The sequence below is a fragment of the Tachypleus tridentatus genome, chromosome 1 (genome assembly GCF_004210375.1).
Source record: "Tachypleus tridentatus isolate NWPU-2018 chromosome 1, ASM421037v1, whole genome shotgun sequence".
Lineage (NCBI taxonomy): Eukaryota > Metazoa > Arthropoda > Merostomata > Xiphosura > Limulidae > Tachypleus > Tachypleus tridentatus.
Window position 1 is genome coordinate 60,459,468 of NC_134825.1, and position 25,055 is coordinate 60,484,522.

At 34.1% G+C, this 25,055-nt stretch overlaps 1 long non-coding RNA gene across 2 annotated transcripts in view; it reads left to right on the forward strand.

Moving 5' to 3' along the window:
- The window catches only part of LOC143249808 (uncharacterized), a 52,582-nt gene extending 27,527 nt beyond the window's left edge, over positions 1-25,055 (forward strand). For both annotated transcript variants that reach the window (XR_013027971.1, XR_013027960.1), the window contains exons 2-3: positions 23,363-23,498; positions 24,155-25,055. This is a non-coding gene — a long non-coding RNA (uncharacterized LOC143249808). The remainder of the gene's footprint in view (positions 1-23,362; positions 23,499-24,154) is intronic.

The window sequence follows — 25,055 nt, forward strand, 5'->3', positions numbered from 1 at the left end:
AAAAGCTTAAGTACAGGGTGAAATAGAAATACAGCCAATAATATGTTGACGTTAGATTACTATAACAGATAAAATACTCAATGCATTGTATAATTAGTATCTTTAGGGAGCAAACTCTTGTATTATGTATGATGTGAAGGAGTGAAAATACCCTCAAAATACAGATATTGAAAGCTACCTAGCATATCGCTCTATCTCCGATGTATATGCCACTTTTGAGCTAACCAGAGCGTCCCAAGGTCAGAAATAGGCGAATAGCCAAAACCAAGATATCATATTTTTGTTCATCATCATCTTTTTTTCAACAGGCTAAGTGTCTACTTGGTTCTAGAAGTAACTGTGCTTATATGATAATTTGATAGAGTATAACAGTCTTCACTATCTTAGACCATTTATTCTGTTGTTATTCTAAGTAAAATGTATGAAGCTTTAGAATACACTCTGTAATATAGCAACGCACTTATAAAAAATAAACAAATAAGTGTTAGAAAAACTATTGCTAAATAAAAGCTACTTGGGCTGGCTACTAAACTAAAAAAAATAATCCAAACAAGATAGAACGATTGAAGTGGACATGTCACTTGATCCGACAGTAGCAGACTATAGCAGTTAGGTGAGGGTGTATAGAAGTACGGTAAAGGGATTATGAAGTTTTACTTGAAATAAAATAAGCAGAAATAACTACGGCAAAATTGTACAAAAGAAGGAAATAATTATATATCATGTTTTATTTGTTTCATTAGAAGTATCATATGAGAGAAAAATGCAACTAGGTGAGGTTGTACAGAAGTGATATGTACAAATTAGAAGTGAAATGAATGGAACATACTACGGTGAGATTGTATAGAAGGACGAAAGAGCTAGACGAAGATTTCATTAGAAGTGAAATGAAAGACGTATGATAACTATATAGATTAAATTATATAACTGAAAACTGCGTTAATGTGAACGTTTTTATCAGAGTGGATGACAAATTAATGGAAAGTACATCGGCATTCTATAATATATATATATATACAAATAACTTTAAAATTTCTTTAGAGTAAGTTGAGAGGGTGAAGAACAGATAGATATGACAAAACTGGAACACAGCAGTACCGATATGTTGATACAGAGATGGAGTGTCACACACATTTCATACATATATTGATACTTTCCATGAACATATGTTTTCATACATTAGAATTTCTATCAGGTGATTTACCACCTCTTTGTATATGGTATAATGATCTAGAGAAAGGTAACAACTGTGTTCAAGTTCAATATTATTTGAAATGGTGCCAATAAATCAATAAATCGTTCATGTGAAGTTTATTTTAAAGGATCATTTTCAGCGAATATTTCGTGGGTTCTTCGTTAAGCCTTTAGATTTAGGGAGCTAAAAATATTCAGGGTTTTATTCTAAAAGAAAACAAGATGTATATCTCACTTTAACCATGTACTATTCCAACTGGACACCTTTATGTGGTTGTTGGTTTTGAAAAGCTCATATGGATGATGGTTACAGATATTACACTTAAGGTTTTTCTTCTTCTTCTTACAACACACCAAAGATCACTTATCAAATTTCTAAGATAAAATAATCGTGTGGCTTATTCTTTATTTTATGGCGCTTACTGTACAACACAATGTTAGTCTTGTCTTTTCTGGTCAACACAATGTTTTTATCTTCTGTTTGTTCCTTTATATGACACTATTTATTCTCTTTTCTTGTCTGTTGTATATATGTTACTTTCATTATATTACCTCATTATTGTTCGCAGCTTTATAAAGATAATTCAAAATTATTTATTTCTGTATTTGGTCGGACATGGTCTAGAAGTTATTGGTTCATTGGCCAGTTGCTGCAAAATGACGTCCCGCACTTTGGGGCTATTGATGCGATATAGTAAGATCCAAATACCATTATTCATCTGACAAAGTGCAGTCCTAAAGTTGACGATGGGTGGTGTTGACTAGCTGCCTTCCATTTAGTCTATCAGTTCAGAATCAAAAGACGAAAATGCGTAGAAAGCCTTGTAAATTATATACAGCTTTTTCAGTATTATAGAATTTATATTTTATATATAACGTCTTTATTTTAATTCACAATTAAACTACCTTAATTTTTGCCTTGTGGTTTACTAAAAATTATATTCTCTTGTATTTTGTGTAAATTTTGTGACCACTGCATTGTTACATATTCTTTTGTTTTTGTGACTTTAAAAATAGTATTATGTTGTTTCTTGCGCACTGTTGTGACGTTATTCATTAAATAACATTATATTTCGTGGTAGTGGAATGTTTGTCATTTTCTTATGTACTGTTTACTGACAACAGTTTCGTTATTATGTGTTTATTTGTGTTAAAATTGTACATTTAACTTTACTACTTAAGTAACAGTTTGTATCAGGTAAATAACAGGATTGAGTTATTAGGTAGAAAAAGATATATTTTTCTCAGTCTATGATCTTTTCTCCGATATATAATTTTCTTGTTAATTATTTATTAATATCGTTTCTCCTTACTGCTAATTACTTGCAGAAAAGAAATGTACACACCCGTATTCAGAAAAGTAAATATGTGTATTTATACTATATTTGTTTGAAGAAATATATGGGTAACATACGGGATTTTGAATTAACAGTTCATTGACACTCACTTTGTTCATACAAAATTGTCCATAAGAAATGGGCCCGGCATGGCCAAGTGTGTTAAGGCGATCGACTTGTAATCTGAGGGTCGCGGGTTCGAATCCCGGTCACACCAAACATGCTCGCCCTTTTAGCCATGGGGGCGTTATAATGTTACGATCAATCCCACTATTCGTTGTTAAAAGAGTAGCCCAAATGTTGGCGGTGGGTGGTGATGACTAGTTGCCTTCCCTCTAGTCTTACACTACTACATTAGGGACGGCTAGCGCAGATAGCCCTCGAGTAGCTTTGCGCGAAATCCAAAAATACAAAGAAACTATTGGTGTTAAATATGTGCATTGAAACGTATTTAAAACTTAAGGTGAGGTGTGTGTTTTGTCAACGTAAGTCAAAAGGCACCTCAAGTGGCAAGTTTCCATGTTCCTCTCTCTCCCAAAATACTATTTCGCTGTCTTACATACACACAGACGTACGTACTTACAGTGTAAATCTGTTGGCACGCAAACCAATAGACATACAACTAATGGTCATTAATGGTTTCTGTAGACACCTCGTGAAACGCTCGAGAGTTTTTCTGTGACGTTTCTATGGCAACCGTTTTTGTCCAAACGTGAAATATTGTATCTCAGGGCTTGTCAGAAATTGTGAAAGTCATTAACTACTGGGAATGACCATATGAAGCCGCTGTTGTAGGCTTTGAAACTGAACGTTCAGATACATAAACAAACCCACACAGTTCAATGAAATGAGACTTTCTCAGCGTTATGTGGTAATTTTTCACTAAAGTCACTTCTCATACATAATTATTCTTATACATCAGCTCATATGTACTAATTTGAGGGTTGGTGTTACAATTATAGCAACGTATTAACTCCGTACTGTGTTTTTCAATGCTATGTAATTGTGATAAAAATAAAGTATTAGATTTGTCAAATGTGGCGTGTTGTTGATCTTACTTCTATATGAAAAATGTGTCGAGTTAACGAATAGAATATTACAGCTTAGTTTATTTAGTATTTTTACAGCGATTTTTGTGTGGATACAGAAAAGAAATGTATCTGATTAGTTAACAACTTTAATACTTCCTATATCCAGTCTTCCTTATTCTATAGAATTATCAATTCGATTTATTCATTGGTTTATATTGTCGGTAAACGTGAATAATAAGATAGAAACCTCCAAGTCAAACATACAATCGCGCCTCTACACACCTATATGTAAATATAAACTTAATGACACAGTTTAAGAAGGTTTCATTATACCAACTTCAACTACCACTTTGTCCAATAACCTGATGCATTTAATTCTAAACATTCTACCAGAGATAATATATTCGCATCTTAACACAAATACATTAACAATTATGTGTTTTCTTTGTTATTTTTAGCAAAGACACATTGGGATATCTATTGTGTTCACCGCAGGGAATCGAACTTTGATTTTAGCATTGTCCCACCGGGAACTAATAGAATTAATAACAACTACTTCTAATGCTTTTTTATGTTGATTTTGTTTTTTGAACTATTTAGACAATTCTAAGCTAGTTTGTTTCACCTTTATAAGGTTCTGTTATAAAGATGTAACTATGTTCTGCGAAACTCATATATCTCGAGTACACACAGTCGTATCTGCGTCTCTTTATGTCACAAACTAATATGGTTTTGGGGGATAAAGAGACACTTGGTTAGAAGCTATAATCATTGACCATTTTTTCTTCGCCTCTGAGTTTGACTCACATGCAGAGTCATAAAGAAAAACATCGTTTTGTATATAATTTTCACCGCATCACCCATAACACAATGAAAACATTTAACTTAAAGCGAGCAAGATAATTACAAAAATTAATGTCAAGTTTCACTTTTAAAATGTTGTTTATTTGGTAACAAACCAATATATTACACGCATACGTATCACATTTAATGAAAATAGACGACAGCTAACTTTACTGGGGGAAACGTGTTAATCAGTTTGGACACATGAACTGCTTTCTGGTTTTATGATACGAGTATGCAGCACAGTTAAGGAAACGGAATATCTTTCACAGAAAGAAAAAAAGAATTAATTTAATTATTTTAATTCAGCTTGGTAAAACGAATACCACTTTTTATGTGTTGTTTTGTGATCCAACTGTACTTGAATAGCTATTTGGGAATTTCGTTTGAATTTATAGATAATTTAAGAGTTAGTTAAAGTTGAAGTTCTAAAAACCCTAAATTTTCAATATGAACGAAGTACGATTGTGGAAGAGTAGCCCAAGTCCCTATATTAAATAGTACCGGGTATGGCCGTTAATACAATGTGTCAGTCTACGAATTGAACGGTCCGGAGTTCGAAATATGTTGTCGATGCATACGCTCCGTATTTTCAGCTGTGGGCTAGTTATAAAAGTGACTATAAATCCTGTTAATTGTAACAGTAGGTTATAGCCCTTTCAGCGACGGGTGCTACTGGCTGGATGGTGTTTCATCGGTTAGGAGTTTAAATTAGGGGGTGACTATATTTTTTATAGTGAAGAACATTACGCTAGGAGGTTTCTAGACATGAACTTTTGGAGTCATTCGCCCGACCTTTTAGATCGGTTGTGCATGAAGTTCTGTAACTTTCAATTAACATAACTTAGCCATTAAAATAATATAAACTGAAATGAAAACTTTCTTCTTAAAGCTATGAAACACGGTCCATGAGTGGCCAAGTGATTCATGTGCCAGAGCGTGAATAGCAATGCAATGATCCCTTTATCGCGTCTCGTTGACTTGCAAGATCACACTCCATTTTAGGATTGTTGAAGCGTTATAAGATCGACGTTGAAATACCACTACTCGATTATAAAAGCCTAATCATTGGCAATATGTGCTGTTAACTAGCTTTCTATCCACGCAATTAATTCAAAATTAGGGACAGTGAGCGCAGGTACCACTTGTGTAGTTTTGCGCAAGTATCAGAAATAACCAAACAAAACCTATGAAAAGAACTATAAACTTTTTAATTTCATTGCACTAATAAACATCGAGTTAATTAGACTTTTACTGTCTTTAACCGTAATCTGAGGGTCGCGGGTTCACATCCCCGTCGCGCCAAACATGCTCGCCCTTTCAGCCGTGGAGGCGTTATAATGTGACGGTCAATCCCATTATTCGTTGGTAAAAGAGTAGTTCAAGAGTTGGCGGTGGGTGGTGATGACTAGCTGCCTTCCCTCTAGTCTTACACTGATAAATTAGGGACGGCTAGCACAGATAGCCCTCGAGTAGCTTTGTGCAAAATTCGAAAACAAACAAATAAACAAACTGTTTTTAACATTTGCATAAGAAGTCTAAGTGGTTGGTCACTAGTTTATTATTTATTATTACAATCTAAGAGTGATAATCTCAAAATCAGGAGTAACGTAATTCAAATGTATCATCACAATTATTTATCAAACCATTTGAAGAAATTATGAGGGATTTTTATATCGTAATATTTCACATTCAGCTAATTCAAAATGTATTTCACTTGAATCAAAAATGAAATTTTAAATAAGTGGGGCGAGTACGTGTGGTTTAATTGATTAATCAATTATTTGAAACGAAGCACAAAGCTACTCAATGGGCTCTGCCCACCACAGATATCGAAACTCGATCTCTAGCAGTGTTAGTCTGCAGACATGCCGCTGTGTCACTGTTTCCATGTTATGTTTACAGGCTTGAGATACAGTGGGACATACAACCCACTGCCTAACTCTTTTTTTCATTTTTATAGTGCATATTGGTGTATAGAAGATATGTTAATATTAAGAATAAACAACCTCATAACACCAAAATTGTTTTTATAATATTAGACAGTCAATACATTTATTTATAGTATTAATAGCCCTTAATTTCTTTTTATGCACTTTCACTTGAGAGGAGCTATTTCTTATGAATTGAATGGTAGTGAATGATGGAGCATGTTATTGTATAACTTTATGTGATGTCAAATGTATGTGCTTAAGCTCACAATGTCTCACAGTTACATCACTCGTCACTGCCTGCAGACAGTTGTAGAAAGGCGACTGCTCTCCAGAATATATATGTATGTGCCCCGCTGGTACAGCGGTAAATCTACGGACTTATAATGTTAAAATCAGGGGTTCTATTCCCCTCGGTGGACTCAACAGATAGCCCGATGTTGCTTTGCTATAAAGAAAAACACACACACACATATATGATTATCAAGCATTTTTCATCCTCATTCAGGCTCGAAACCTTCAGTGAACACTTCCTTGTATACATAAAATCTTGAGAAAACGGAATTATATGGTCGACTTACTCAAATATAACAATATGTACTATTTATAACCAACAGTATTACTAAGGTAGTGTTAACTAGGAAGATAAACTTATGGTCTTGTGTAACCTTTTAGGAGTAACCGTTATTCCAGTTGTGTATCATGATAAAGGTATTCTTACACTATAAAATTGTTCTTTCTCCAAATACGAATTACTTCATGCCAGATATTTCGAGCCATGTCTCCAAAGATATGTAATAAATATAAAGAAAGTTTTAAGAAAACTCCAATGTAACGAGGGATGTAAAGAGGAAAGATATTTCAATCCAATCTCAGACGAATTGAGTCTGCGCTAAGGTTTCAGATAAATGGTATATAATGTGAAATCTACTTCTTGCCAAGTTTGCTCTAGACTTCTACTCTGTACCACTTTAATGGTCGTCGAAAAAAAAAACTTTTAACAGGAAGTGTTATTTCATCTGATTTCCTGATTAAACAGGTTTTACTTAATTATTATGAATTATTATGTGAACTTAGTATATACATATCTTGCTAATAAAACTAAATACCTCGCGAATTTGTTTGGTTGTGTTTAGTTTCAACAGTCTAATGTTATAAACATATCCGTTAAAACGTTATCCAGATATAGAGCCTCTCCGCTTCTCTAACATATAATAACATATAGTATACTAACAGGAAGGATAGCATCACCTCCTTACTTTGTTAAAACTGTTAATCGCCAATTACAATATTCATGATGCCCTTTTGCTCAAGCATGTATACTCCACAACTACGCTATAATGAATCATTCCAAAATGAATCGAAGGAAAGTGATTAACATGTTATGTATTTGTGGAGCAGACTAATAGAATATGGATTAAATCATATACAACGATGAAGCTCTGAGAAGGTGTGTGAAGAGAATAACGTTTGAAAACTGAAAAAGGTCCTCAAGGTGCCAGTTGCTATGCGCGTGTACATAAAATTAGGTAATAATGTTTCCTTTTTTTGAAATAATATTTTTATATAACAAGTCAGTACTGTACAGTAGAGAGATGGAAAAATTGATCCCACTAAATCATCTGCAATTCTTGAATAACGATTTTGATATCAAAGTAAATGCGTGAAGTTTCTTTAATTTGTAATAATTTGTAGTAGTATCCGTATACAGCTTTTGTTTTTATAACACACTCTATATTGGTCTTTGCTCTTCAACATATAACACTAAGGTCCATCGTGCTCTACAGACATTTCAGGCCTCCTGCTTCCTTTTAAATGACACAGTTTATTGACAGTTGTGTTCACTCTAGCTGACGAGTACTGATATTGAATAAAGTGTCTCCTGAGCAGTGAACTTTGTGAGACAAAACATAGAAAAAAAATTATGCTTTTGGGCATCTCATATTTGAACTCCTTAATGGATTGGTTAAAAGAATAGCATTTTTACAGTCATCCAGTGGTTTAACGGTATTTCTAAAAGCTTACAAATCTGAACATGAGATTTTGATATTCGTAGCAGGCCGAGCATAGATAATCCATTGTGTGGCTTTGTTTTTAAAATATCGAAATTCCCGCGTTTCTGGGACAATTTTTATAATTGTTTACTGATATGGAAATTAAATCTAAAGAAGTTGTAATAATGAATCTAACTGTGGTGTATTGTGAAATGTGAAAAATTATAATGAAGTTCAAGTACCAACTGTGGAGTGGTGTAAAATGTGAAAAATATAATGAAGAAGTCCAAGTATTTTTTCTAGCGTATTTTGGGATGAAACAGATATTATATTTTGATTGCAAGTTTTGTATTTCTGTAAACAATATGCTATCCGACCACCACGACTAGAATACGTCTATTTAGAATATGGCATTATTCTTAAAACTAAATTATTTCAAGTTATGATTTCATAATTATTAAGGCCCGGCATGGCCAGGTGGTTAAAGCTCTCGACTCGTAATTCGAAGATCGCGGGTTTGAATCCCCGTCACACCAAACATGCTCGCCATTTCAGCCTAGGTGGCGTTATAAAGTGACGGTCAATCCCATTATTCGTTGGTAAAAGAGTAGCCCAAGTTTCGATGGTGGGTGATGATGACCCTCCAGTCTTACACTGCTAAATTAGGAGCTGCTAGCGCAGATAGCCTTGGTGTGGTTTTGCGCGAAATTTGAAACAAACCAAACCTTAATTATAAAAAAAAAACAGCAAGTGATAACCTTAATAGATGTAAAAGTTGCAGGAGACAATTCAGAATTTCCAACAAACACATATAAAAGATCGTCGAATACATTATATTAATTTCCACCTTCAATAGCAGGATAAAATATATCACTCTAATAACTATGGATATTATGTAAAAGTTACTTTTTTTAAAATAATATAGAAACAAGGAGTTACGAATCTATACATAGAGAGAAAACCGTGCGAATAACGCCGTTGTCTCAGATAATTTATTGAGTTTTATATAGATGAATACTAATTTTAGATGATACATTAATCACCGCAATTTTTTCTTTACCCATTGTGTTTTAAAGTATTTCGTGCTCGGTTTCCTGGTGGATGAAAGCTACAAGTTTCTCTGTGACATTGATGAGTTAATCTTTCTCAGCTTCCCGACTTCGATTTTTACAAACACCAACAACACTAGTGTAGAGATAGAAAGATAGAGAAAAGTCTTAGATCCTTTAAAGAATTAGGAACTGTCATTGTGTGAAATTAAGGTCTGGTTTTTACCCGATATTTTTTTTTACGTGTATATCGTACAAATAAAAGAAAAAAACAAAATCAACACGTGCACTTGACTTGTTGTATATTTTATAAATTGTTAAAATGTTCGCCAAGATTGCTATCAAACAACAATAATGATACAAATGATTAAGAATGAAACTTCAATTTACAAAGTGTAGGGAAATAATGAAACTTTACGGGACATTATTATTTTTCTCTTTAGAAACAAGAACTTCAAAAACAATAATAGTAAATCTAAGTGTGCCTAACTTTATGTCTGAGTTAGCAGTGCACACTTTGCCACGAAACGGAATAATTTTCTCACCCAAAAACTACTAGAAACTTAAACAAACCGGCCATGTTAGTATTTTTCTTACTAGGTGGGTTATTACAACAGCACGTGATGTACGTGGAAGACTTTCACGGCAGAGCGAGGCTAGTGGGTGATTCGACTTGACAGAGGCAGTGGAACGCTCCGCCATGCTGAGGAGGAGCACGCAAGCGCGGTATCTATTACGGTAATTGTTCCTACGATCGTTGATTAGCTGGGAAGGCCAAAACAAAGCGATCCGCAAGGAGTGGAGAAGCCCAACATGGACGGGCCCTCTTTCAGACGCCACATTTGACAAAGCTTTGTTATAAATCATAGAGCCAGCTAATATGTCTAATGTTTCAGAAATGGAAGCCCCCAAGCAAGTACACTGTGTCTGGTGTAATTATTGTGATAGTTGGCGTTTCTTACTGGAGTAACGCCTTCTGGGCAAAGAACTGGACATGTTCGCGCCTCCTGGGGTCAAATTAAAGAAGCTTTTTGATGTTTTGATTTAGATGGCAGGAAGTCTTACCGATATTGATGCAACTGTGTGGCTTTACCCACTGAGACCCACTGTTAGTTTGTGTTAAGAGGAGCCAACAAAACCTTCAGCATTGAAACAGTATTATTCCTCTAGGGGGCAATTCTTACGACCAATTGTACATGGTCGTAACTCAAGTCTGGTATGTAAGGCTCAATACTGACGTATTTATAACTCATAAGCAACTACAATAACTGAAAACTAACTGGGGTCTCATGTCAGCATGATAAAATTTGGATTCATCGTAACACAACCTTAGAAATATTATGCACTTTACGATTTGTGCAACATCCAGCACATGTTACTGTTGATGCTAATATCTTTTATTTTAATTTTATATGTTTCGGACACTGGTAATAATGACTTTACTGTATAAACTAAGCGTTTTTACATTTCATTGTTAATGACAATTTACAACAATTTTTACTGGTAGCAGTTACTGCAAAACTTTCCTGGTTCTAGACATATGTGGAATAATGCACCTTTAAAGGAGTAATCGGTAGATTCGGTACTGTTACTTGGGTAAATATTGCCAGTTAAAGCTTCAAAGAGTATCCATTCAAGTTTCGAAATGTTGCTTGTGTATTAAGTACATAGCAAACACCAAACAACATAGTGAAATACGTTAGAAGGAAACATTTTGCAAGTAAAACAAATTAAGCCCACTTTTGTTGTTGATATAACTGGTAACTAAAACTGTGGTGTATATTCATAAGCCATATGCTCTGACATCGTGATGAAATATACACCGGACAACTATAGTGTATCAACTGGATTTTGTTCAAATAATTTGACGGTTATTATACTTATTCCACTATAGAATTTTCAGGACTGACATTCATATTCCAAACAGTGGTTTCACATCTACAGTTTTCAAAAACAACAATTTAACCATGCCATTAGTTGTCTGTACAATCACTTAACAAAATACAGAGGGTTCCCATCGTTGTCATTCTAATTTGTCTATACAGTTACCTGACCAAATACAGGGGGATTTACATCGTTGTCATTGTAATTTGTCTATTCAATTACCTGACCAAATACAGGGTGATTTCCATCGTTGTCGTTCTTAGTTGTCTATACGATCACCTAAATCTAATTATTAATCTGTAATTAATTTGTAGTAAAAATGATATGGTTTGAAAATTAATAAAAAGTACCAAAAACATAATCACATTTGGGTGATCGTATAAGCTACTAACTATAACAAAGATAAATCTAACTGCTTTCACTGTTTCCAGTTCACTAGAAGTCTATATCATGATGTAACTTTTAACAGTGTTTACTGAAAGCTCACATCTTGATGTAACTATAAACTGAAAGCCCAGTACTTAATAGTACAGTACATAAATTCATCCAAGTTTATACATACACTGATTTAACCGCAGATACCAAAAACAAACCCTGATATAATTAATTATAGTGTACATTAGAAGGCCACATCATAATGTAACTGTTAACATTGTTTGCTAGAAGTCCAGCCACTGATGTGAAATCACACCGTATGTCACTAGATAACTACACACAGAGAGCTTATCCCAAAATTCAATTATACTAGTCAGAGTTAGAGCTACCATCACGACAAGATTAGTTCAGCATTGATCATAAATCTGGAACGCTTTATTGACCTTGTCGACCTTTCCCAGATGGACGTAAGGTAAAAGAAGTTTTCAAGATAATTAAAATATGCCCAACGTTTGAAGATAAATGTAATGAACCGTAGCTACTGTAAAACATAAAGTTTAAAACAGAAACAAACATATTTTGTTAGAGATGTTTCAACCCAGAGGATAAGTTTTTACTTAAAACTTTGCCAGATAAAACGAACTGTTTTCTGTTTCAGTGTTATGTCATGAAATGGTTTAACGGACTTACACCCCTGAAATTAGAGGGTTGATTCCCCTTGGTGGACTCAACAGATAGCCCAGTGTGGCTTTGCTACTAGAAAACATACACACAGAGTGGTTTAATTTTAAAAGAGAAAGATTGTTCTGCCAGTTTTTATTCTAAATACTCCCCTAAAAAAAGCAGACATAGTTAATTTTGGTATCTCAATCCTCCTTTGGGCCGTTGAGTGTGTTTTGCCAAACGTTGAAGCAACAACGGAAATCAACGATCACAATAGTTGTTATTAGGAACAGATTTCACGAACGCTAAATGCGCCCACAGTAGTGCCGGCTGCACATTTAAACTCTTGGAACAAATGAAATATCACATGAATCACGCGACAGCTATTGTTGCTGGAGCGACAAAAAGAAGAACGAAACAAACAACAACATTAAACAAAGTATGATAAATGACGATCTTGTTATTACTGTAGCTGATAAAGGCAATAAAACTGATCAAAAACAAGGCAAGGTCAGTTGGGAATGTGTCACGCTTAGACTGTTCAAACAAACACTATGGTAGAATGAGACAGGCCTACAAAATTAATGGAATACAAATATTATATTAAATACGCATCTGAAAACACACATTTTAAGTAAAAACCGCACAGCTGGCTCTTGTTAATTTGTTGACATTTGCTATCTGCACTAGTTGTCTTTAATTTACGAGTGAGATAGTAGAGAAACGACAGCTCACCAACAACATCCACCGCCAACTCTTGTGCTATTCTTCACCAACGAAAACTGTGACTGACCGTCACGTTACAACGCTCTACGGCTGCAATTGGGGAATATATCTGTTGACGGTAATCGAACCAGCGATCCGCAATTTGCGAATCGAGTGCCTTAACCACACCTGGTTGGAATAACTTGTAATACTTTTAAAAATTCACAAACGTTCATCTATAAGATCTTGTAAGTTGTTTCATTGGGTAATAAATTACACGAAATAAAGTTTCATCATAGAAATACCACATAAATATCACTCTTCGTTATGTCATTCTAAGCCCCAGGACATTACGGCTATTGAGTTTAATTGCAAGTACCATCGGTATTCCTTTGATGTCGCTGATGAAACGGTAGTCCTTCGGTTTAAAATGTGTTTTTTACGTATTATTTTAAACCAGTATGTCTATATAGTTCACAAATATATTATGTTTTCTGAAATATCAAAATTGTGCTGTAGAAAACGATGAAAAACTGACTTTTACTTGATGTTTCATTTCCAATATATTAGACTTTGATTTATCTAAAACAAACGAGAGGGAAATGAACAGTTACAAAAGGCTAAACAGATCAAAGAAAAAATCAGAAAGTGAAAATCTTCCGCATTTCAATTAACCTTATCATCATGATACCTGAAATGTACCACAAATACACGTCCCTCTCCGCGATTGGTTTACTAACTTATAACTTAACTAAAGCTCTTATTCGTTATATTCTGCTGTTTTGGGTAAATAATTTCCTCCTTAAGCCTAAGATAACAGAGAACAGATAATGGTTAGTTACCGATGGTACTGGTGCATTAATACTGTGTTAAAATAAGTTGATGATAAACAGCTTAACCATTCAAACAAATCTGGTCTTCGTACTCTCAGTTGGACTCTCCTTTACCGACTGATATCAGGTCTTCATGGGACAACTTGAAGAGGAAGCTTCCTTTTCATTCCTGAACCCAGTAGATCTGGAGTTGATTTGATGGAATGATTGTGCCCTGGTGCCACGGTTTTAAGTGCCTGAAGACGTTTTATAGGTATTTACATAACGAACATCCACCAATACAGTTCATAATAAAAATAGAAAGTGGACATAAATCATTATTTTTGGATGGAGTATGAAAAGAACCATACGATATACTAAAGATGCCAACATTTACACCATCCATATACGAGAAGGATTTCTTCTCTTTGGGTTAACAATCCACAAACAGACGAATTGTATACTACTCTGATTTGTATTTTAGGTTTAAGTGAAGATTTATGGGAATGCTTAAACGATACAATAATAAAACATACTTCACAATAGTTCGAACGTTTGGTAGCAACTGATTCGTGTGAAAAGTAATAATCAAAAAAATTCAGTTTCATAATATCATCTATCATGTTCGTATATGACTGGAGTACAATGGGAAGAAAAGAAGAAAAATATCAGTGTTTTACAAAATTGTTCAATACTGAGATGTTCACTGTTGCTGAGTAATACAAGGTGTTTCAAGGTGTTTTTGTACAATTGAGACTATGATGAGGAATACATAATATGCGTAGGTCATTTTTCTTCACAGTCCATCCTTACAGCCCCTCAGTGGCTCAGCGGTATGTCTGCAGATTTACAACGCTAAAAACCAGGTTTCGATACCCGTGGTGGGCAGAGCACAGATAGCCCATTGTGTAGCTTTGTGCTTAAATCAAAACAACAACAAAACAACAACCGTCCTTAGATACAGGTCACCTTATAATGTGGGGAGACAGATATTCAAGTACTTGAACAAGACAATGAGTACACTAAAACATTGATATCAAGGGATCGATTTGAAGAGAGTTATATGGAGATAACCTTAAACAAGGCCTAAATAAAGATCCTGACAGAACTGAACTCGAGGACTCATGGATTCCACTTTAAAGAAACAAGAACAATATTTTATAGTAAACAAGTTATAAAATACTTTTAAAAAATGATATTATAGGGGTGACAATACAAAAAAGTGAAAAAAGATAGAAATGAATACACAAAACCAAACCTACATAAGTAGTCAAATATTTTCAAGAATAGCATTTATATACAATTGAATGTTGAATTCCTTTCATTTGTATGAATTCAAGTTTGAATATTTAAACTTAATAATGACATAACTTCTTACAATTATTAATTCCCATAACCTTATAACATTCACTGAATGGACACTTAGTTAAGGATTCTGTATGGTTTTGTGTATTTATCCGCAACTTGTTTCTGTATTTTTCAACACTGGTGTCACTATTTTTTTAAATATTTGTTTACTTGTTTTTCCTCTCTTTTTCTTTAAGAATACCAATGAATATTTTATAATGAATGGCAACAGTTTTAGCGTGTGTGTATTTCTTATAGCAAACCCACAGAGAGCTATCTGCTCAGCCCACCGAGGGGAATCGAACCCCTGATTTTAGCGTTGTAAATCCGGAGACATACCGCTGTACTAGCGGGAGACACAGTTTTAGCCTGACATTATAAGTTGCCTTGATGGACATTATGTGTTAAATTTAATGAAACACTACGCCGCTTTTGCACTCCCCAAGTTAAAATGCAACGTTTTTGTGTGTAAGTCACTGCATCACCTTTAAGTATTGGTGAACTAACTCTTCTGATGACAGAATCAGAATGATCAACAGAACATTTGACTATTATGCTATTTGCATAATAGCGATGTTTTTTTAACTAAACAGAAGGTCTTAATAGTTTTTGAAAACTTCTAAAACCTAAATTAGATGTTTATAAAAGCGTCTTATGTTGTTATAAGAATGATTTGAGACTATGATGAGCAATACATAATATGCGTAAGCCATTTTTTCCCCAGTCCATCCTCACATACTAATCACTACCGTTTTTAGTCATATCAATCCGCAATGCGATTCAAATTTGTCGTCAGCCCAATGAGGCTATTTACGCTGGAGAAAGAGATAATTGGCTAAACGTTTTTTTATTGATTTTCTCGTAGCGTAACAGAGCTAAATCCAGGGTCTTCCTGAACCTTCTGAAATTCTACCAATATTCTATAAGAAATATAAGAGATGATAAAGGAGGCAAACCCTGTCGAAGAGTTCCCTGATGAAAAGAAAACAAAAGGCAAAATCAACCAAATCAAGCAGAAAAACAAGGAAGAAAGGCAAGCACCTGATTCTGTACTTGTTTAAAGGTGTTTCATTATGGATTCCGTACTTGTTGGAAGGCATTCATTATGGATTCTGTACTTGTTGGAAGGTGTTTCATTATGGATTCTGTACTTGTTGGAAAGTGTTTCATTATGGATTCTGTACTTGTTGGAAGGTGTTTCATTATGGATTTTGTACTTGTTTAAAGGTGTTTCATTATGGATTCCGTACTTGTTGGAAGGTGTTTCATTATGGATTCCGTACTTGTTGGAAGGTCAACAAAAGTATTCATCCAAAAAACAACGAAGTCGTAAAAGAATTATTATTTATTGTCATAAAAGAAAGAATATAAAAGCAAAAGGACCAAAAAAGAAAAAGCTACACGAGGTCTACCTGCTTTAACCGTTCCTAATTTAGTAGTAAAAGACTACAGGAGAGTGAGCTAATCATCACCACTCATAGCTAACTGTTCGACTACTCTTTTACCAACGAATAGTGAGATTGATCGTCATATTATAATGCTCTCACGACTGGAAAAAGGGAGCATGTTTGATGGAAGAGAATTAGCACCCGCGACCTTCAGATTACGAGTTGAGCACCCTAACCACCTGGCCATACCAGGCCCGAAAGTATTTGTAATAACGTCATATTTAGAAGATCATTTATAGGGTTATTCATGTTCCAGTAGTTGGTCTCAATTTATACAATATTGATATAGCAGTAAACGATCACACTACTTATTTCCACAGGTAAATTTGGAATTATTTCAATTTAAACAACTCCTGATACACAAGATAAAACTGATTATTGGGGAGACTTGACGTACAAAATTTGCTTTGCTGAAACGTTGGCAACATAATTATTCATCTTTTATAGAAAATTTTCGTTATATCTTTGTACTTTCGATATGTTTGCATTTTTTCCCAACTTTAGATGATGCGGTGGGTGATGATGACAAGTTCCTTCCCTCTAATCTTTCGCTGCTAAATAAAAGACGGCTAACGCAGATAGCCCTCGTGCAGCTTTGCAGGAAATTCAAAAAACAAACAAACAAACCATTGCACGAATGTGTTTGTTCGATTTTCTCATCTAGAGAAGTAATAGAGTATTAAAGTAGAAATAATATTTAAATTTTACCGTATATATATATATATATATACTTTAGATCGATACACCTAGAACGTATTTATCTATACGTGTACAACTTAGAACGTTTCAAGTAGATCATATATTGTTTTAATATGACCTCAGTACAGTCCAGCTAGGACATATAGTTCTAAAATATGCGCGTGTGCACGCGTATGTGTATGCAATAAAAAGACCCACACAGAATTATTTCATATTGTTTATGGTACAGTTACATAACAATATTATTGATAGTTTTTATCATAACACTATACATTCTTGTTTGGTTCAGGGTTCGCATTCATCCATGTATGTGTTTGTAACTATTATACACTATTTTACACATAAATTATATAGAAGTACCGTTCAACATGCATTTAGGGCTTAAACTGTGTATATTTGTGTAAGCACAAACCATAGTGCAATAAATAAATCTTTATTATAAAGTTAAATTTCTCACCTGAATTTCTACATATTTGGCACAGTTAGAGCATGGTCCCCTCGGTACCTCAGCGACAAGTTCGATGGTTTATAACACAACAAATCTGGCTTCAATACCCGCGGTGGTTAGAACTCATATAGCTCATTGTGCCGCTTTGCGCTCAATAACAAACAAAAGTTAAAACATAGCACTAATGGCATCAAAATTAAACACGTTTTCCTATGTTACTGTACCTCAACATCAGACATTAATCGACCAAGTATAATAGGTGTTACCCACAGATTATGTTATTTGAGGTGTTGCAAAACTGTAACAAAGTGTTCTATTTTTTCTTTCAAAAGTGCATAGTCCAATAGAGACTAATAAGGTACTGTTGTACCTTCTTTTTTCTCTTGTAATAGTCAAATCTAAATTTTATTAGACATTTATTTAATAATTCAGCGATTATTTCAGAAATAAGGTCAATGTTTGAAATCTGATTTCCAAGCTTTGTTAAAATTAATACGCATATGTAAAAAAAAGACAAAAATAAAAAATTACAATCATTTATTTTCATTTAATATAAATAAAAATGAACAAGATCGAAATATACTTAAGTATTGTTTCATATATGATTTTATTGAATTCGTTTGAGCGTTAACTACAATAAACAATTCGTTGCTATGATAATCTTAGCGAATCAAAATGGCAGCGTTGCAAATTCTGATAAGCTAAGAACTTCGTGAAAGTAGTTAACTAACTAGCTGTGAGATTGAACTAAGAGGAAAATGTGTCACGATTTGAGCTAGAATATTGAAGTTACTGCCTTTATTAAATAAAGCCCCCTGTCGAGTAATTATGAATGTACAGTTTCCGCCAGCTAGATATTTAACAACGCTCTTCATTACAAAACGATCATTAAAGTGCCACCGAAATTGCTGCTGTTGTTTGAGGTGTCTTCAAGCTAAAGTTTGACTGGCACTTGCTAATAAATCATGAAGAACAATGAATGCTTTTAGTGACAGAGACAAGGCTTGAAAAATTCCTTTCCTTTTGGTTTTTTCTTTGCTTTTTATTCAACCCCTAGCAAGCGGTAACGAACCGTTCGAGTGTTAATAGCACAGTTTGGTGTTTTTTCTATGCTCAGAACCATGACTTAATGATGGCTCCTGCTTTCACTAAGTGTCTCAAGGGCGAGAAAGTGTACCTTGTAGATCTTTAATAAGCTATAAAGACCTAGACCTTTCACTCTGCTCAGCCACGAGTACTCAAGAAAAGACCTCTGCTACATTACTCTCTCCACGCTTTCACAGTTGTAATATTTCTGTCAAATTTATTTTACTGTTAAGACTGAATGTAGCAGAGCAGTCACAATGCGTATAAAATAACATCAGCTTCTTGTCGAAGAACGATAGATGGCAGCACAGAAGTAATGTAAATGCACTAGTAGTATTAAATGCTAATATTACCTGCTGGCTGATCTATTTTATTATTAACAATTGTTCTTTATTTTCTTTACTTTCTTCTTCATGTATTGATTGTTCTTCTACAAGTTCATTATCTTATATCTTTTTCGATTAATTTATTTTCTACAATTTGTTTAAAGTCTGTGATCTTTCAAGTGAGGAAGTGCAAATAAATACTGTGAGTATACATGAAGACCTTGTGTTAAACCAGTGCTAGTCGTTGCACCAAATGCACAAAATAAATAATGTGGAGCATATTAAAAGTCGGAAATACGGAAGTTCTTAGAAACCCTATTAATGGTTGTTACAACAAGAAAGACCTTTTCTACGTGGGCCCGGCATGGCCAAGCGTGTCAAGGCGTTCGACTTGCAATCCGAGGGTCGCGGGTTCGAATCCTGGTCGCACCAAACATGCTCGCCATTTCAGCCGTGGGGGCGTTATAATGTGACGGTCAATCCCACTATTCGTTGGTAAAATAGTAGCCCAAGAGTTGGCGGTGAGTGGTGATGACTAGCTGCCTTCCCTCTAGTCTTACACTGCTAAATTAGGGACGGCTAGCGCAGATAGCCCTCGAGTAACTTTGCGATACTCAAAACAAACAAACCTTTCCTACGTGAACTACCTTTCCTGTACTTGGAGCCGAAGAGAAGTGTCAAATGGGCTGTACCCACTACACGTGCTACTGAATACTGTTGATGTACTCAGTATTTATAGGTTCATCAGGTGAGGAAGCTTTATTAGCCATGTTGTGGAATGCTCTGGTAAACATATTACTGATAAAGTTAGGGAGATCCTGATTTAAAGTGTACTGTTTAAATATACATGAGGGGGAGGTATTTATTTTCAGGCTATTCTAACTTTGCGTGAAGGAAGAAAAAAATTCAATGTACCGAGTGCAAACTCTGTCTGTATAAAATTTGATTTTTTGTTGTTGTTGAAATACGTGAATTATGCTACAATAACATTTCCATGGTTGTAATATTTTTACCCTAAATACTAATTTGCTAGTCTTTATACAAAAAAAATATCTGTACATTATCTATTCACAATAAACATTGAGTTAATATACGGTTAGGTTGTGACCTGGGAAATACTCTAAGCAAAAACACGTTCAAACGTATTTTTAAACACTAAAATTTCAGGATGTTAACCCGCTTTCTTTATATCTCGTATCTACTTTGATATATTATCACAACTAACATGTTGCTTGTATCTTAGAACATAAAGTTTTCCGAGACTCTAGTTGTGTTGGATTACCTGTCATGTTCGTCTTAGCTTAAGCGTTGTGTTACTGAAAGTTTCTAAATAGTGTTGTACAAAAGATCTATGTGTTCGATGTTTGTTTTTTAAAGTGCCCGTAACACCATAGGCGGAGGAACTAAGGAGTTGCAACGCTTTATGGAGACAGGTTAACAACAGTTACTAACTTTTAAACTACCATACATAACATTTCTGCGTTTTGTCACGTATTGTTTAGAAAATGCCTCATTTTAAGTCTATAAATGTTACATTTCCTACTTATCATACGCTATGAATTATCATGTTTAGTTATGGCATACACTTTAATCTCTTCTCACCCCACCCACTTCCATGGGTAACTTTTTTTTCCTCTGCATGTGTAGTAAGTATTACATTTTATATAACTTACTATGCTATAAGACTTTATTTCTTTTTACCTTGGTGTGTGCTATTCCTTATCTTGGTACTTTTACGTGTCTATATTATTCTACTTTCTATATACACTATATCTGTCATCTATGCTTTCAGTATGTACATGAGTCTCTATTTTATGTTTTAGATACAGTTTACATAATCTGCACTTTCCTTTGTCTGTGTTATACGATTTCTGTTTTGTATACTTTTGGTTTGCTCTATCCGTTGTTTCCTGTACTTTGAGTATGTTGTACCGTTTTTGTTTTCAATACTTCAGGTGTGTTATAAAGCCTTTGGTGTCCTATACCTTGGGTGTTTGTTATGCTTTAGTTATGATCTATAAAATCTGTTTTCTGTACGTGAAGTGTGGTCTATAACCTGTGTGTGCTCTCCTTTGGGTATGTTCTATAGCCTGTGTTTTCTGTACTTAAAGTGTATTCTGTAACATCTGTTCTTTTTACATCTTCATCGTGTTCTATAATCTCTGGTTTCTACATTCTTAGGGTGTTGTACAAGCTCTGTTTTCTATACTTTAGATGTGTTTGGTAATATCTGTTTTCTGTTTTGGGTGTTCTATTATTGTATTTTACACTTTTAGTATGTTATGTAATTCCTCCTGAAATCTAAAAGTTAAGACTTCTGAGATTTACACTAAATATACATGACCTATTATATCTGCAGTCAATATTTGTTCTAAACCGCTAGGTTGTATTATATCTAACGCTATAATGGGAACATTCTTTCTCTCTGCATGAGTTGAAGTGGTATCAATATACAGCTTCAACTAACGTCTTGCTCTCCAAAACACCAATAAATAGCCTGTGGTCCACAGAACATCACCGCTGAAATGACTGAGGTTTACCCTACAATATATACGAGTGCACCACTTGTATGAAGGAATTTGCGTTCCATATAACTTACCTAGTCAGGTTAGTATCAATTTATGTCGACATTCAAAAAAAAATCTCAATCTTTCAAGCTAGCTAACCTTCAAAAACGTCGCTTAAATTATATACAGAAAACTAGCGTGCTCAGTGTGCATTCCAGACGTTCCTCGCTAGGAGTTCAGAAAACGCGTAATCTCACGGCTGGAGAACACAATTTGAAATGATTAATTTCGGAAGTGTGAAAGTAAAAAGGTTGGGATGTTTTGGCACTCATTCCGTCTTCGGATTACTGTTAAAGGCATTTAGAGCAATTCGTTTAATCCTCTTCCAAAGATATTTCAGGAAATGAGTCCTAGCTGATTAGTAGGATTTAGTAAGGTAAATAAAAACACAAAATCTATATCAATGTTAAATGCATTTAATATATAATATATTCATAATGAAATGAGCATAAATACCAACTACTGATTATTTGTGGGTCCATTTCTAAAACCAGTTAACGATTGTAAAGAGACACGAAGGTTTAGACATAGAAAGAAAACTAGTCACCATCATACACTGCATATGCAAATACTGTAATCCGATTATTGGGATTAACTGTCACACTTATAGCTTTCATCCTCAACTGAAAATGTGGAGCATTAACAGCATATCGCAACTGGACTCTTAGACTTCCTATCCGCAGCCCGACACGCTAGTCACTGAGCCCTCCCTACCTAGTCCTAACTGTACAGAACACACTATTGACAACAAATAATACACTATAAAGACTCTTTTCAAAAAATATATTTGTATAGTACTTTGCTAACAGTGTAAACAAAGATATATCAATAAACTGTTTGACTTGTGTTCCCAATTTAAACAAGACAATAATAATGTGCGGATATAAAAATATCACTTACAATAACTGTAAAGTAAGTACATCATCTTTAAATATGTTCTTATGCTCAAAATGAGAAGAAATCAGCTACGCTTCTGTAAAAAATAATTTACATCAGTTTTAGATACAACCAGTTCATCATTGCTATAAGCACGTTGAAAAGTATTAATGACTGAACAATGCAAACAAAGCTTAGTACTAATTATCACAAAATAATTGGCATAATTAGCTGTAAATTAATACTAGTCTAATTTTTATTAACGTTTAATACATAACTGTTTTACCATACATCAACTGAGGAAAAAAATGCCGCTTATACATACTGTAAAGGCATCGTCCGTGTTACTGTATCTTACAGTTTAAACAATCATAAATACACAAACACACCTACAGAAACATTCAACAAACACCCCAAATCTGTAAACAAGAACTACGTACTTTAAAGTGAAATTGAAATTTTGTCTTTTCTTTTTGGCACTTGTTTCATTTAAGAACTCAAAAACAAAAATAAAACAACAACGAAGGAGACAAGAAATGACGGACATGACGCGGCGCAACCGGTAAAGTAAGTACTTTTTTCTAATTATCTTATATACATGTGGTTATCGCTGTATACAATTAGTTTGTTTGTTTATAGATGCAATGTTCGTACATCATAAGTTTAAATAAAACCTTATACATATAGATACAGCATTTACTTCTATCCAGTTATGCAAAAGCACATATCTTGATACTGTACTTACAGATAACTCTCTGCATGTATTGTCTTTGTCCATGCGTGTGCGACATCTTCATGGGTAGGAGTTTCATCTGTAATTGCTTTTCCACAAACTCAATCTTTGGAACTTACTGAAGTAGACGTGGACCAAAGGAAATAATCTGTAAGTCACATCCATTAGAGACTATAATAGTAGCAATAAGCAGCGATAGTAGTCACTTTTCTGAGACCATATGTTATACTTATTTATCATAACGACTAGAATCAAAACGTTAACGTTCAACATTGATTTATTTAAAACAAAGCAGAGAGAAAATTCATAGTTATCCATTTATAAATAAGTTATTCTTATGACCATGTTTTCTAAGGGAAAATATAACATATGGTATACAATAGATATTTTTCTGTTCCAAATTAATTTTCTTAAAGTATAACAAACTGTAAATATTATACACAGAAAAACCTTGAAAATCACAAAAAGTTATGTAAATCTATTCATCGATTTAAACTCCAAATGCAAAATAAATAAAGCATTTTATTTAGTTAGTTCATCTTTTTACTTATAGATTCATGCAATAATTAACACAAGCAGATTTAAAGCTGGCTTAATACAGTAGTTTACACGTTACGCTCATGTTAAGTAAAAGTTTGGTATTTTCAACTTTTTACCTTATCAAGATAATATTTTTATATAGAATAAATTATATATATAAACTGATATAAGACGTATTAATATACCATTAATTTTTCGACTTATCTGATGCCACTGCCCATTACGACTTCAAAATCATTCTTTTGCTTTGTTTTTCTTCTTTGTAGGGAGCTCTCACAGTTGTGCCATTATCCAGAAAACTTCATAGCTGTTATTGTCCAGAATACTTCATAGTTGTTGCTATCCAGAACACTTCATAACTGTAACTGTCCAAGGCACTTTATAGTTATTATTAGACCAGTGAAATGTGGCCCACTCTTGATCAGTTTAACAAACGTAACTACAAGAACAACACTTGTTTCCATAGGCAAATAGACACAATCAAAGAGTAAAGCAGTCTATTCTATCTCAACTGTTCTGCGTTCTTAGCCTTTCCGCTAATTAAGTATTACTTCACAGTCGAATCGAATAGTGAAAAGGACACCAACTGTTAATTTTGACTTGTTTAAATTATAAATTATTTACAAAAATATACACAGGTTTTATAAGAAATCAACTTGACTACTTGTAATTTATAAATATCGACATAACAGTAAAGTTTTTACGATTATAGTGATTAAAACAATAGAAACAACAGGTTATAAAACACTTATTTAATTAGATTATTCAGCATACCAATTAGGTATACATTATTACTTCTATTATGTGTGAAGTGGCGTGAAGCAATAGGCTGAACCGTTAACAAAGTGTGTTTTGGTATTGAGCTCAAAGCTACACAAAGGGCTATCTGCCGTCTGCCCGTATCGAAACTCGACTTCTAGAACTAAGAGTCAGTAGGCATGCCACTGGGAGCCTTTTATAAAGTATGATTTTTACGTTAATAACTTTTTCATTTCGGTATTAATGTACTTTCGATGCAGAGACTGACATTGTTATAACGATATAATGTTTTTATCTTATTCACATACTATATGGTTTGGTTTGGTTTGAATTTCGCGCAAAGCTACACTAGGGCTATATGCGCTAACCATTCCTAATATAGCAGCGTAAGGCAGCCATTCATCACAA